Here is a 16,764-nt window from a genome sequence, read left to right as displayed (position 1 = left end):
TATAGGCTTATTAAATAGGATGATTATTGGGGTTAGGTGTAGGTTGTGCTAGTAATTGAGTGGATTCTAGAGGTGTAGGAACAAGATTTTCCGGATTGTGGATAATGGCTAGCTGAGAAGATGTGGCTTTTAGTTTCTATGGGTAATGGACATCTAGGTTTACCCATGGCTAATTTACCCTCCATTGTTGTTGTTGCTACCAATTTGATTGAACCGCTTTCCAATTAGGATATTGACCTTGAGCTTGGTAGGGAGGCCGAATTATAGGAGGAGTTTCAATGATGAAGAGTCATAGTTCATCCAACTAGGGGAAGGTTGAGTTTTCCATGGAATGAAATTAGGATAGGAATTATTGTAGGATAAGTGATATTGAGGCATACCTTGTATTTTATTCTCTGTATTTCTTTGCGCTAGGTAGGAAACCTAGCCATTTTCATCCTCTAAAGCCTTGATGTTAGGTCTATTTATAGGCTTACAATCCTCTTACATTTGTAATGCTTTCTCTTGTGATGATAGTGAAGGGTAGTATTAAGTTATGACAACCTTTTATTCTTCATGATTCTTTATTTCTTTTAATGTATTTGATTGAGTGGCCATGTGATTAATGATGTATTGCTTCATGTTTGTCAACAAGTTTCTAAGCTTCATTTGAGAGACTCCTACAACTATTTTTGAAGTGAGAGCTCTTATGCTACATGTATTCTTCATTGTTGATCTAGACTGTTTACTAATAAGTTGACGAAGATCATCCCAAGGAACTTGGTAGTTATCTCCTTGTCCAATCAAGTCCAATGCATCAAAAAATTCCTTATTGAATCCTCTAAGTAATTCAACTCGAGAGATTCATCTCCCAACCTATTACATGCCTAGATTTCTATAGGCTAACAAGAATTGTTCTAAATAGTACTCTAGTGGCTCATCTTCTTTCTAACTCAATCTAGAAATTTCATCTCCTCACATATCCCCTCCTCTGCAATAGTCCTTCTTGAGAAATTTTTGCTTCATGGTAGCTCAATTAGCCACTAGATCTCCTCCCAGACCCATAAACCACCTCAAATAAGAATCCTTAAGGGTGGTAGGGAATAATTTGAACCTATGGGCATTTTTAGTGTAGTCACAACTATGGAATAAGACATCAAAATAAAAGAGAAAGGTGTCAGTATCTTTAGTGGTAAGCCCATAAAAATTTGAAAGAGATGAAGGTGGTATGTTCTTTATGGTAGCATTTCTCTCTTGGTTCACTGTGAGGAAATGGAATGTGGGAGTTGCATCATTTGCATCCCCCACATTGAATCTACGTAAAGAGTTATTAGGTGAGTTAGAAATTTCTTGGGAGGTAGGTGATGATCGAGTGATATATTAGATGTATTTCTATCACAACTATTGCAGTTGATGAACTGCTAGTATTGGGAAGGAACCTCTAACAAGGTCCTTTCTTCCCTACATACAAAAAGCATAATTTTTCTTCTAGTTGACCTGCATGTGATTAGTAAAGATTTTGGATGTTTTTTTTAAGTTTTAAAGGTCATAAATAATGAAAACAATGAATTTTACTCCTAGGAAATCTTGAGAAACTACTAAACAATCCAACTAATTTCATAGCTTCACACCATCCCCAATAATAACACCAATAATATAGAACTTCCTATATCTACTTGTGATCATGGGCAACGTAATAGCTTCTATACTCATGGATCAAATATCCAAGACTGAGTAACCCTTTGAATACATGTTACATTTAAATTTTCAACCCAAGGACATATACTTGAAATGGGTTTGCATTGTATGTGCACTATGACTTCATCTAGGTTGTTGTCCTATTTGATAGAAAGCATTGTAACAATGTTAAGTACATGAAATTAACAAAATTTAAATGATAACAGTCAAATAATGAAATAGTACAACAAAAATAAATATACTGAAGCATTCACCAATAACGCTTAATATATTTTAACAAGGAAAACAATGTTGCTACAAGATGATGACTGCAATAGTCAAAATATTATGCTATAACTACATTAAGTGCAATAATGGAATTAATATATCTAACTACTATGAACAAATGGAACTCATAAATGTGTTGCCTCAAGTAGTCCCTCCTTGGGTAACAATCTCATATGAACAACAAGATAAGGTGAATTAACTTAGTAGATCATATATTTATATAATTCAAATTTATATATGTTTGTTCATAACATAATGTGTGCTTACATAAAACATTATCCTTTTCAAACTCTACTTGACCTCATTATAATGGTGAAAAAATTAGGGTTCCACTAAAATATAGTAAAACCACAAATTTTTGCTTAGGGACCATTACTTTAGGGAAAGATTGAATTTGATAGATTTAGATTTCGATTAGATTCTTGGTTTCCTAGATGGAGTTGTTCTTTCCCTTTAAATTGAATTGAATTAGTTACAAATACTGAAATTAGGGTAAATGTGTGGATATCAAAGCAATTATGCATAAACATTGAGATACAATCATCAAGCAAAGCCACAAACTTGGATTTGAGCAATACATGAAGCTTTGGATACAATCCCAAAGGCTCAACCTAAATTTTTGGGACCATGGTAGTGATTGCCCTGGTCATTTGAACTTTTTCGTTGTTGAAAAGGAAACTTGTTCATCTCTGCAAATCTCATCTTTCCTCTTAAACACAACTCTATACTTGTTCTTTCACACAATAGAAAGGAGAAGATGGTTGGGAATAGGAGTTTGCCTTAGGTCAAACCCTGATTTTTGAATTAACCATGAAATAGAGCTGAAATGTAAATGAAGTAATGTAATGGAAATGCTTTCCTTTTGCGGGAAAGGCTGAAAATATATGTTCAAACACTAATTGTATGCCTTTTAATGAAGTTTTTCTTGTCTTCACAAGGAATTAGGATTTCATGTAGATAGTCTTCATAAAATATAGAATGTGAATGTCATCTCCAATGGTTGAATCTTGACTTCACTTTTGCTCCAATTCTTGAAACGAGACAAATTACTTTCTCACTTGAATGTAGGATGTAATTGAGATCTTCGATTCGAATTATGAATGTCCTATATAAAAATGAGAATGGTAGACCTCCTTTTATACATACTGTGTAGGATGAAAATGAAATCATATGAATTAGGACCTAATACCACTCTCATTCGCACATTGGAATATAGAAGAATCTAAGGAGATGATTCACTTTGACTAATATTTGCAAGAGAGAGTTAAGGAATATCTTTAGAGTTTCTATTCCTTTGTTGCTATGAAGAGGAGATGTGCAAAATGTGATGGTATGACAAACTAAGCTAAGGAAATGACTAAAAATGTGAATATAAACTAAAATATAGGAAAAAAAAGATCTAGAACTAAGACACAAGGTACATAACTAGAAATGAAACTTAGAGGTGCACTTGTCACTGAAAATTAAGCTGAAATGAGCTAGACCAGGTCATTTGGTGCTCTGGTCTCAGTTATTGTACTGAACTGGTTTCTCAAAACTACACCCTGAAGTCCTGAAATGATGAATTGCCACAAAAGAACCAAAATGTAGAGGACCAAGGCATTGGGCACCCCAGTCCCAAGGATCTAGGACTTCCTTTTAGATTTGGATTTGTATTTACAGATTCTATCATGCATCCGTCTGATTCTTGTACCTACACCTGCAACTTGAAAAATGGTGTTTGGGTGGCTATATAGGGTTTTTCCTTAGTCAAACCCCTAGTTTTGGTGATTTCCATGTCCACAAATAGCCAATAATGTATTGAAAATGTGTGTGTGCTAGAACCTTATGTGTGCATAATATCATAAATGTGCTAAAATGCAAGAATTAGAGTTCTATCCTACATTATGAGCATAAAACACTAAATTAACATAATGTAAATGAGAATGATTCAATTCACAAATGCAATAATGGATCTAAATCAATGATGTAGATATGAAAATAGGTGTTGTGAAACTCATATGAAGACATGAAAATAACATGAAACTATACCAAACCCTAAGGGAGAGGTACAAGCCAATCTCAACAATCAATGATCTCCTATTATTCTTCAATATCTTCCAAGCTTTAATTGATGATAAAAATGGTTGATGTAGACTTGATGAATGCTTGATTTTCTGATTTAAGACTTCACATAACCTATACTTTCACTTCATAAGAGGCTACTTCAATTGCTAGAGAGTGGATCCTTCGAATGAGGAAAGGAAAGACTTTATATATTAAACCCTTTGTTTTTTATCAAAGGGCAGCCTAGAATTGATATTTTTTTGCAAAACTTAGGATTTAAACATTATAATATTGCCAAAACATGATCCCAAAATTTAGGGAGAAAATTTGGGACCGATGTGATTCACACCGATCCTATCAACTTTTTTCCAAATTTCTAGGGATGAAAGGTATTGTGATTATAAGTTGATCCCCAAGTGGGTGTGACAATTTAAAATATTTAGATATATGCAAAATCGGGCCTTGAAGGTCAAAATAGGACCTAATTAGGGTTTTGATAAATTAATTGATTAAAAGGGATAAATAAAAAGGGGCACACTTAGATTTAAGGGCCCAATTTTATGATGCGTGGAGTGATAAGAGATGACTTTAGATTTAATCAAATTAATTAATTAATAAAAGGAATTTTAAAATGCAAGATGCAACACACTAAGGTGGGTGCTAACCTAAACATGGAATTGTACCACCTAATTAAGGGTCTACAATTTATGAAGCTACATTTAGCCCCTATACTAAAGTACAAAAAGTAAACATTTCATGAAAAATGATATATCCATAAGGTGTCGGATGAAGTCCCCAATGGTATCTGCAGTACACTGTTAGGAACTGCACCCTACAAAACCACATTGTTAGATAAAATCATAAAATCATCTAAACGATTACTAAGAAAATGATGAAATTCATGGGTAGCTATATGCCATCCCCTGTTTCGATTGTTCAAATAGGGTATCATGTTTACTGCAACGAATTGTGAAAAGAAATGATGACAAATATTCACAACAAATCTTGATACACGATAAAATTACATCATGGAATATTTGGTAAGAAATAGATCTGAAACATGATTCCAACGAAACCAACAATGCAAAAATAGGAGCTCCCTAGCTCAAGATATGAACTATTAAACATGGAAAAGAAGGGTTTTAATAGTATATACTCTTAAATAGTGAAAATGACATTTTTGTTTGTCACTTTCACACTTTTGTCTCATTGTGTAGGAGAGGAGCCCACATAGCACTCAAAATGCCTTGACAACGACTTGATATTCCCACACAAATGGGGATTCTACAATGCACCATGACCGAGGATCGTCTGCTTGATGAGGTAGGTCCACTCAATTGCATGTTGAATTTTTTGTTGACTTTTTATTTAACTGCTTTGACTTTTTGAGTAGGTAGGAAACCCTAATCTACATGTGCCTCCAGCAAGGGTGCCATGGTCTCCCTAGGGCACCATGGTCCTTGATGGGTTCCCTGGTCCTTCTAGGGCACCATGGTCCGTTTGGGGCACCCTGGTCCTCCTAGAGCACCCTGGTCCTACTATGCCAGCCTAGTCCTTGACTTGAGGCATGCATAGGATCGAGTGATATGTGATGAGTTGATTGATTTGGATTTTGGATGGATTTCTGATTCTTGATTGTTGATTTGCAGAGATTCCCATACATGCGAGAGCATACTACTGGGCTCACATACCAAAATCTGAGGAGCCAAATTTCACGACTATCACAAGAGGATAGACAACTTCTCGAGGCAATGGGCTTATGATATATGTGTAATATACCCTCTATCAAGTTTCATCTGACAATGCTCATGGCACTGATGGAGAGATGGGATTCAGATACTTCCACATTTGTCCTACTCGTAGGGGAGATGATAGCTACATTAGAGTATATGTACCGCATCTTTAGACTCCTTATTAGAGGATAGATTGTAAGATATTATGTGGATCACACATTTACAACTTTGAGGGGAGAGAAGATATATTGCGCTGGGAGACCCATGCGTGCAGAGACAAAGGTTTAGATCCTCATCAGTTGGCTACTTCATCCTATTGGCAGAGTTCCATTTGTGAGGAGGTTGATCATAGTGATGGTTGGGGTAGCCATACTCCCTAATGGACAGGGCAGTCACATGCCATCCATGTGATGGAGGAGAAATGCACTATATCTGCATGGGGATAGAGCATGCTAGCCCATCTCTACTATGATTTGGGAGATATTGCATATGGAGAGGGATAGAATTTGATGACATGCACCTTTCTACAGATCTAAATATTTGAGCATATCACATGTACTAGACCGACAAGACTTCCAATGGATGTGGATATTGATGAGCCTAGTTCATATGCTTATCCACTCACTAGACTTTAACAAAGGAGTGATTTTCTCTATTGGAGGTGACCATTGATAGACTAAGATCATATTACATTATTTGGAGACCATATTGGCGGATGACCATGTGGCCAAATCAGCACATATAGCTTCGCCTCATGCAGAGGAACTGCTTCTTAGAGGGTCACCACAACTACATCATCATCCCATTCTATTTTAATTGAGTGAAGCGACAATTTGGTTTAGAGCAGGGCACTCCGTAGGTCATACTTCTCTACACATGACACTCTCAAGCCACAATGAGACCAAGAGCAGTTTCTATGCCTACTGCTGATGAGATAGAGCTTACAGATTTAGATGATGATGATACATACATAGTAGTCCCATGGAATGATGATGTTTGAGTGCAACACAACTACATCACATGGTGGGACAAGAAATACACAGAGCCATATGTGCTTTAGACTATTGAGGGCGAACCTCGACCCATGGATGAGAGGATCTTATTCACACCGTGATGATCATGAGGCCTTCGAGTATCCTAAGGATTCTTAGGATTAGGAGGATGAGAGAGGAGGGGGGAGATTAGGAGGAGGTTTGTGTCAAGGGGGAGGGAGGACAAGAGGGAGATGAGGGTGCAAATGAGTAGGAGGATGAGGAGGAGGATGAAAAGGATGATGATGATGATGATGATGAGGAGGATGATAAGGAAGAGGAAGATGATGAGGATGAGGAGGATGAGGATTTCCCTGATCATATAGACCCTCATATCAGAGCCCTAGATCCTCCAGTAGTAGAGAAGAGAGTAGAGGATGCAATGAGAGATGTGGAGGAGGCAACACTAGGGAGGCTGATCTCAAGCTTACGTCAATCATCTCTGATAGGCCTACACCCCAAGGCACCTAGGAGCTATGAGTGTGGAGAAGGGAGTGGCTCCAGACCATAGATGACCATGGCATAGGTCCCCATTGTGTCTGACCCACACTGGAAAGAGGGTGACCCAGGTATATGCTCATTATTACTTTAAGTTAGTCATTTGAATTTTTAAGCAACAATATTTATATAATTAATCTTATTCTCTCTTCTTTAGTCAGTGTACAGGAGTAGCAATCTCTTATGCAACACACATTATCTGGTATCGTCACTACTTCACATATTCCTCGATCTTCACAGATCATGCATAGACCCCTAAGGAGTGTGGGATGACATGAGGATCTATTTGATTTAGTGCAGATAGAGCTAGAGCTCAGATGAGAGGAGAGGGAGAAGCTACAATGTGAGCTATCAGAGGCCTGGATGGAGTCCACCATGTACCGGGGCATAGTGATTGACCAAGATTAAAGGAGCTCATCTAAAAGTCACTCATGATCCTCTACCCAACCACTACACACCTATGGGACCACCATGACAGGGGCCAGAGGTCTCGGGTAGCCACCATCCATAGACGGTGATGATGTATAGAGGCCACATTTTGTTTGTAGTGTTCAATTTTATATATGATGTACCTAAAATTTTTGATGATATATATCATCTACAGAGAAGGAACATTGAAAAAATTTGTCATTATAACCTTGTTTCAAGGACTTGTGATATGCTTGAATATGTTCAAGAGAGTTTATACGATATTTATCAAGCATTTCAAGTTGTTGAAGGTGTTGTTCTCGATAAGAGTCATTGTCAACTATCCCTTTAAGAGAAATTATCAGTGAGAGAATCTTTAACTCTAAAGGCATAATGGCATCGACACCATAAACTAGATTATAAGGAGTAGTACTCATAGCAATGTGAACACTTTTTCTATAGGCCCAAAGGGTATAGGTCAGCTGAGTATGCCAATCCTTACCATGCTTGTTACAATCTTATAAAAAAATTGTTCAATAATCCTATTAGAGGATTTAGCTTGACCATTAGATTGAGGATAATAAGATGTTGAAAAATTATATTTCTTGAGGAATTTCTTCACATCTTTGTTCTTGAATGAGGTACCATTGTCATAAATAAAAGTGGAAGTTATATCGAATCCAATAATGTTATCTAAAAGTAACTAATAGATTACTTTAGTAGTAGTGGATCAAAGAGGAATTGCTTCTACGCACTTCGTAAAATAATCTATAGCGGTAATGATGAAAGTATGTCCTTGGGATGAAGGAGGTGAAAATTTACCAATGAGATCCAAACCCCATAAGGAAAAGGGCCAAGGGGCCACTTGTGACCTAAATTCTTGTGTAGGAGCATGGATCAAATTATTATGTTGTTGACACTGATGACACTTTTTAACGAACACAAAGGAGTATTTTTCCATGGTTTTCCAATAGTATCCCATTTAGAGAAACCTTTGAACTAAGTATTTTCCTCCAAAATGCCACCCATAAGCACCTAAATGTGTCTCCTCAAGAGCAATCAAGATCTCTGTTGTGTTAAGGTAGCAAAGGAGAAGACCATTATAGCATCTTATAAGAAGCAAATTAGAAATGATAATGTATCTCACAACTAACTTACAAATCCTAACTCTAACATTTTAAGTTGTAGAATTTGGAAATGCACCATCGGTCAAATAGCTTGAGATATGTGAGTACCATTCATAAGAATCTATAGGACAACAATAAGCCACATCACTAGGACTATCGATAATAGCTGGAGAATAAAGATTGTGAATAATGAGATTAAGATCCAACACAGGATCCTCTAAGGATACAAGGGATGCAACACATGCCATTGCATCAACATGTTGATTATCCTTTTGAGGAATAGGCTCCATGGTGTAAGAGATTATTTTTTCTTACAAGGATATGGCCAAGTTTCGATATTGTGATAATTTATCCTGCTTAGCTAGATATACTATCGTAACTTGTCTAATGATTAATTGAGAATCACCATAGATGTGTATATGTTTAACATTCAAGGCTAAGGTCGCTTTAAGACTAGCTATAAGAGCTTCATACTCAGCGAAATTGTTGGTATATAAGAAATTGCGACGATTAAACAAGGGGATAGATTTTCCGACAAGGGATATTAGAATAATGCCTGCTCAAAAACCTGTACAACACCTACATCCATCAAAATATAATTTCCAGGTCTCATCAAGGTCAGAGGGACAACAAATTCATCATGAAAATATTCTTGATTAGGTAATATGAGGAGTGAAGGCGCATCATCTAAATGGTCGGTCAATGCTTGTCCTTTAATTGCCTTTTGAGAGGTAAATTTAAGGTCAACTTCAGTCAAATCATAACCCATTTCACTAGACGTCCTAAAGATCAATTTTAGAAAAGAGATTCTTTAAAGGATTGAATTTTATAATAACCTAAATCTCAACATTCAAAAGGTAGTGTCTTAGCTTTTGAGTTGCTAAAATGATAGCAAGACATTGCCTTTCTATTGTAGTATATCAAACCTCATAATCACGCAAAGTACTGCTTATGTAATAAGCCATACATTCTTTACCATCACTATTATGTTGTGCTAATAAAGCTGTGAGAGTATCAGAAGAAGCATTTGTGTATAGAAGAAAAGGTTGGGTAGGAATAACAGGTTGCAAGATAGGAGGATTAGCCAAATATGTTTTTAAATTCTCAAAGGCTTGTTGACAATCCTCTTTCCATTGAAAGGTGATGTTTTTCTTAAGCAATTTATTAAAGGGGAAAGTTAAATCTATAAGTTGTGACACAAACCTACAAATAGCTTGGATTTTTCCTTGCAAACTTCTCAATTGAGGGATGTTTCAAGGAGGTGGAATGTCAATTATCACATCTATTTTCTTTGTATCCATCTCAATACTAGAAAATTCATGTAGTAATTCAGAGTATTCTTTTTTTTCTTCATTAGTTAAACATTTCTAAATCTTTATGTTCTCTTCATTACAAGGATCCATCATGACATAAATAGTATCACCTATAAGAAAGTTACTTTGTTGAGAAACATCCATTGGTTGAGGTAATTTCTTAATCATCTCATCCTTATCTTTAGTTAATTCAATGTCTTCCCCAAAGTATGCTTCCACATTCAAACAATAGGGAAATCCATGATTATGATAATATAGAGGAAGGCTATCATAGGATCATAGAAACTTAGCCAAGGAATCATCAATGGAGAAGACATCCAAGGAAGGTCGCTCGGAATCAAAATCAATGTACTCAAGATGTTTTAATGAAAGAGAATTGGGAGTAGAGAAAATGACATTGTTATTAAAGGATGGTCTTGTAGAACACAAGATATTACTAAGAGGGGGGTGAATTAGCGATTATAAACAATTTCAAACAATGTGTGCAACCTGTAGGATAATGAAAACATAAACAAGCAACCACACACAAGAGCACATCACATAACACCGGATATACAAAGAAAACCCAATGTGGGAAAAACCTCAGTGAGAAATGCTGCTGGAGATCTATTGCTCCAATCTAGCCTCACAATGAAATAATAGGTTTACAAAGTTTAGGGTACCAACCCAAGGAGAACCAACCCATAGAAATTTATGGGCACCTACCCAAAGGAGCACCAACCCCTAATCTATTCTGAGCACCAACTCAAGGAGCACCAACCCCTGCACTAAGCACCCACTCAGTGAAATACAATGAGATATAAAATCAGTACAATGATAAACATCTGTTACAAATGAGTTTTGTAACCTCTGCAAATAATTCTCTCTACCGGTTAAACTCTTTTCTGTCAAACTGCTTCTTCTCTACAGGTCCTCTGTTCTTTCTATGAGAATCATCTACAACTCAGTTTCTGCCTTGCTGGATCTTCTCTCACATTGTCTTCTTTCCTTCACTCTCTGCTACTATCTTACTGGTTCAGACACTTCTGGTTAGATGAACTGTTACACTTCGTAACTGTCTATCAATTATCTTAAACCTTGCCAGTTAAACCTTCTTTACCGGTTCTTCGACTAACACTCAGTCACTTCAGTATTTTGCTATCAACACTCAGACTGATAAAATCTCACATAATATAATCACACTTTCTCATCACTTATCCGACATACTATCTAATTTCTTAAATATTTGATCTACATATTTATATACATGGTTTCCCACCAACAAAAAACTCAAACTTCATGTGCTTAGGGTTTTCTTCACCGACCTCGATCCATATCAAATCGGATCTCATCTTCTTGAATCTACAACCTACAAGAGTTCAACAAAAATCTCTGTCATTTTTTATTCTTCCTATAAACTTTTACTATATTTAGCAAACTGGAAAACTATTCATCGGTCTTGATTTTGTTGATCATAATAAATGATCTAGCTGTTTCCATCTCCAGATCAAAAAGATGATCAAATGTCCTACTTTGATCATAATGTCAAAGTATAAAATCTATGCCCTTTGATCTGCTTTGAGCTGCAATCCTCTATAATCGATTTGTGATTTTCACAGTTGATATTTAATACCGACCTAGTCGACAACTACCTCGCTGATGCACCATTCACCTACCACTGCATGTTCACCACCTGGAGTCCACATGACATCTTTGTCAAAATCTAACTCACTTGATTATGTTAGTTCAAACTCAGTCACTGACTGAACATGCTATCGGTATACACTAACCGGTTAACCTTCATATCATGCACTTCTTTGTTTTTCCAGTTAGGATATGCTTATATCCTGGACCGCACACACTTACTAGGTTTTCTTACTTACCTGTTGACATCAACATACCAACAACCTCCAATGTTGGTAACAACATCTTGCATACCAGTTGACATCAATGACAATACAATGCCAACAATCTCCCCCTTTGGCATTTATGTCAACACACATATTATTCACAATCCGGGCTCTTTCTCCAATTGCACTTATTTCTCCCCCTTTGACAACAATGACAAAGGGCTCAGGCATCAATTACTTGTAGGCCAAACCACTGTACTCTTTCTCTTGACATGCCAATTGTGACTTTTGTAGATAGACAAATTGAATATACAACTACAAAACTCACAAACGAGGATTAATGATCAAGTTCTCCCCTTGTGAAGTTACTCTCCCTATTAAGTTGATGGTAACTTTGGTAGATAAACAAATTGACTAGACAACTTCCCAACGTCTCAAAACTGTTGGAACTGCAACACAAACACCTGATCTCCCCCCGTGTCTAGCATATTGTCCAAGAGTAAAAAATGTATGGCTATGAACTCACCCTGAACCACAAATCTCCATACACATTTAAGTGCATAAAGCAGGTGAGAAAAATCCTCACTTGTGTCTTAGATATTCAAATGTGTTTACTGGTAGAGGTTTTGTGAAGTTAGAGGTTTTGTGAAGATATCAACAACTTTTTCACTTGTAGGAACAATATTCTACCTTCACCTTCTCCTTAAGAAAATGGTATTTGATGGTAATGTGATTTGTCCTTGAGTGCATAACCAAATTCTTTGAAATGTTGATTGTACTTGAGTTATCACATCAAATTGAAATAGGGTTAGATATTTCTATTTGAATGTTCTTGAGGGTCCGATTCATCCATAACACTTGAGAATGACATGTAGCAACAACAATATATTTTGCCTCAACAGTAGATAAGGAGATCAAATCCTGCTTCTTATTGTGGCATGAAACTAACCGGTCACCTAAAAAGAATGCTCCATCACTTGTACTTTTCCAGTCATTAATGCAACCTGCCCAATTGACATCAGTATAGGCCTATAGAGTGAAATATCTTTGCTTCGAATACCATAAGCCATAATTAAGTGTTCCTTGTAGGTACTTGAAGAATTTTCTAACCGCATTCTCATGTGACTGTTTAGGTACAACTTGAAATATTTCCACCATATCCGGTCTTGAGATAGTAAGGTATAATAGATTACCAATCATGGATCTATACAGGGTTTGATCCACTTCTGATGACTCATCAACCTTGCTCAACTTGCATCCAGTCACTATGGGGGTACTTACCGGTTTTCTATCTTCCATCTGAAACTTCTTCAACATATCTCTAACATACTTGGTTTGAGAGATAAATATTCCTTTATCTTGCTGTAAAATTTGCAAACCAAGAAAATATGACAACTCTCTAAGCATTGACATCTCAAACTTTGATTGCATCCGAATCAGGAAACTCTTTACACAAGATATCCTTGTTGTTTCCAAATATTATATCATCCACATATACAAAAACAATAATCAAGTGATTTCCATGTGCTTTGATATATAAATTACTATTTGCACTTCCCTTTCTGAAACCTTGCTCTTTAAGATGCTTACCCAACCTTGAATACCATGGTCTTGGAGCCTGCTTTAAACCTTACAATGCTTTCTTCAATCGACCCACAAAAGTTTCATCATCATGCAACAAAAAACCTTCTGGTTGTTCTATGTAGACTTCTTCTTCCAAATTACCATTCAAGAAGGCAGACTTAACATCCATTTGATATACCTTGTATCCTTTGTAGGAAGAGAATGCTAAGAACATTCTAATAGCCTCAAGTCTTGCAACTGGTGCAAATGTTTATTCAAAATCAATTCCTTCTACTTGAGAAAACCCTTTGCACTATAACCTTTCTTTATGCCTGACAATCTTACCTTCTTCATTCATCTTGTTCCGGTAGACCCATTTAGTGCCAATGACATTTTTATCCACTGGTCTAGGAACTAACTCCCAAGTCTTGTTCTTTTCAATTTGCTGCATCTCTTCTTTCATTGCATCCATCCATTTGTCACTTTTGCTGGCCTCATTAAATGTTTTGGTTTCCATTTCAGTCATGAGGCAGAAATTCACTTGTTCATTGTTTTGGGCAAGTCTTCTTCTGGTCTGTACACCATCATTTTTATTACCTATAATCAGCTCTTCCAGGTGATTTTTCTACACATATCTATTAGGGGTCTTGTTGGGTGCTTCTCCCGGTTTACCTTCTGACTAAACTTCATCTTCATCACATGAATCATCATATCGGTTTACTTGTTCTTGTTTGCCTTTATGCAAATCTTCATCAACTCTTACATGCACATTTTCAACAACTCTTCTCAGTTTTTTATTGTAGCATTTGTAGGCCTTGCTGTGAGTAGAGTAACCCACAAAAATACCTTCACCACTCCTAGAATCAAAACCACCTAAACTATCTTCATATCTCTTATTGAAGCATTTACTTACAAAAACTTTAAAATATTTAACCGATGGCTTCTAGTCATACCACAATTCATAAAGTGTCATTTTGCTATTTGTTCTCAACTAAACCCGGTTTAGTGTATATACAATAGTATGAACTGCTTCCTTCTAGTACATATCTGGTATGTTTGCTTCATTCAACATAGTTCTCACCATCTCCTTGATAGTTCAGTTTTTCCTTTCTACAACACCATTTTGTTGTGGTGTTCTTAGGGATGAATACTGTCTTCTAATTCCATGTCTCTCATAGTAGTCTACAAACTCATTTGATGTGAACTCACCACCCCAGTTAGATCTTAGACACTTTAGCTTGCATCCACTTTCCCTCTCAACCATCTTCTGAAAGATTTTGAACCTCTCATATGCTTGTGATTTTTCATGTAGAAAAGTGACCCATGTCATTCTTGAAAAATCATCACTGAACAATATGAAGTATCTTTCACTGGCTAAAGCTCTTTTTCTAGTTGGACCACATAGATATGTATGCACAAGTTCTAAGGGCATTGAGGTATTATGTTCTTTGGTCTTAAAGGTTACCTTAGTCTTCTTACCTCTTAGACATTCATCACAAAAGGTGCTTGCCCATTTGATGATCGGTGGTATATGTCTCACATAGCCTTTCTTTCTCACCTTAACTGGATTATTAAAATTTACATGGCCCAATATTCTGTTCCATAACCAACTCTCATCTACTTGTCCCATCATGCATTGGGAATCAAAGCATTCCTTTAGATTATACACATTTCCATGCGTCCTTTTACCTTCTAAAATAATTTTTCTAGTACTTTCCTTCCTTATCTGACAACCGATAGAGTTAAATGTGAATTTGTATCCTTTATCACACATTAGACTCACACTTAGCGAATTATGTTTTATTCCTTCCACATAGTATACATCATGTTCTTTTAATTTTCCATCTAAGTTTAGAGTACCTTTGCCTTTTATCTTGATGGAAGAGTTGTCTCCGAAGTATGTTTTAGTCCTTCCACATAGTATACATCATGTTCTTTTAATTTTCCATCTAAGTTTAGAGTACCTTTGCCTTTTATCTTGATGGAAGAGTTGTCTCCGAACCTCACCGAACCTCCATTCCAATCATCAAACTTGATGAACTTCTTTTTGTCTCTGGTCATATGATTGGAACATCCACTATCTACAACCCATAAATTTCTTCTTTCTGCATGTAGGCGGTCTAGACAATCAGACTTGACTCAACCTTATTCTTATCCTTTTCAACCCAACTGGGTTGGCTTCCCTCTTCTTGTCTACTATAATTTTTTGCTCCGGTTTTAATTCCAGTCTCTGGTTTGGTATGAGCTTCTTTTACTTAGATGTCCCGAGTTTGCAATGCTTTGCAATGTGGCTAACATTTTGACAATGATATCATTTCACATTGACATTGAAATATGAAGTTGAAAAACTATTGTAGGATACCAACTGACTTATCCTACAATCATAACTCCTATGACCAAACTCATTACAATGATAACAAATAACATTCATCTCTCAGAGTGCACCAAACAAATTTATACTTTCAAAACTAGTAGGGGGCTTACGCATGAAACAACAATCAACAATTCTATGACCAAACTTATTACATCAGTAACAATAACCATGGAATTTGGGTACATACCAATCTTTTCTCTTTGGACCGGCAAACCTTTGTCTCACCAGGTGTCTTCTTCTCATGTCATAGACTCTTGTGAAACCTTCATTATCAACCTTGGGATTTCCTTTAGGATCTGCATTCTAGTACAATGAGTGAGCCTTCTAGTTCAAGGTTTGAGCATTCCGGTTCACAAGTTGATTTCTTGTGGCTTTAGCATAGGTCTTTTTCTTGGTAGTTTTGTTGATAGTAAAGGTTTGTGTTTCTTTACTCTCACTTGAAGAAGTAAACTATATCTCCTTGCCTGATGTGTCTTTACTGTTGGAACTCTATCCTTCATCAAAACCTATACCTCCGGTATCTTTTGAGTGCTTCTGATTACTCAACATCTTGTCCAAGGCTTTAATGCTGCTCTCATATTTGCTTCTCATCTTCAATTCATTCCTACTCTTTTTAAGCTCCTTTCTGAGCGTTACAATTTCTTCTTCCAGATTCTAATTCTCTTTCTCTTTCTTTATCAAATCAGAGGATGTAATTTCACATATCCTTTTACCTTCTTCCAATTGGAATTTCAGATCAGAAATTATTTTCTTGGTCTTCTCAAGTGATTGTTTCAAATGATCTTGTTCTTCTAGAACAACACACTTAACCTTTTTGAGTTCCCTTCTTGTTTTACTCAACTCCTCAAGAGCACTTATGAGCTCACCTTCCAATTCCACTTCAGCTTCAATGTCTTCA

This window comes from Cryptomeria japonica, chromosome 4, assembly GCF_030272615.1.
Source record: "Cryptomeria japonica chromosome 4, Sugi_1.0, whole genome shotgun sequence".
NCBI lineage: Eukaryota > Viridiplantae > Streptophyta > Pinopsida > Cupressales > Cupressaceae > Cryptomeria > Cryptomeria japonica.
Note: the sequence above shows the minus strand (reverse complement) of the source record.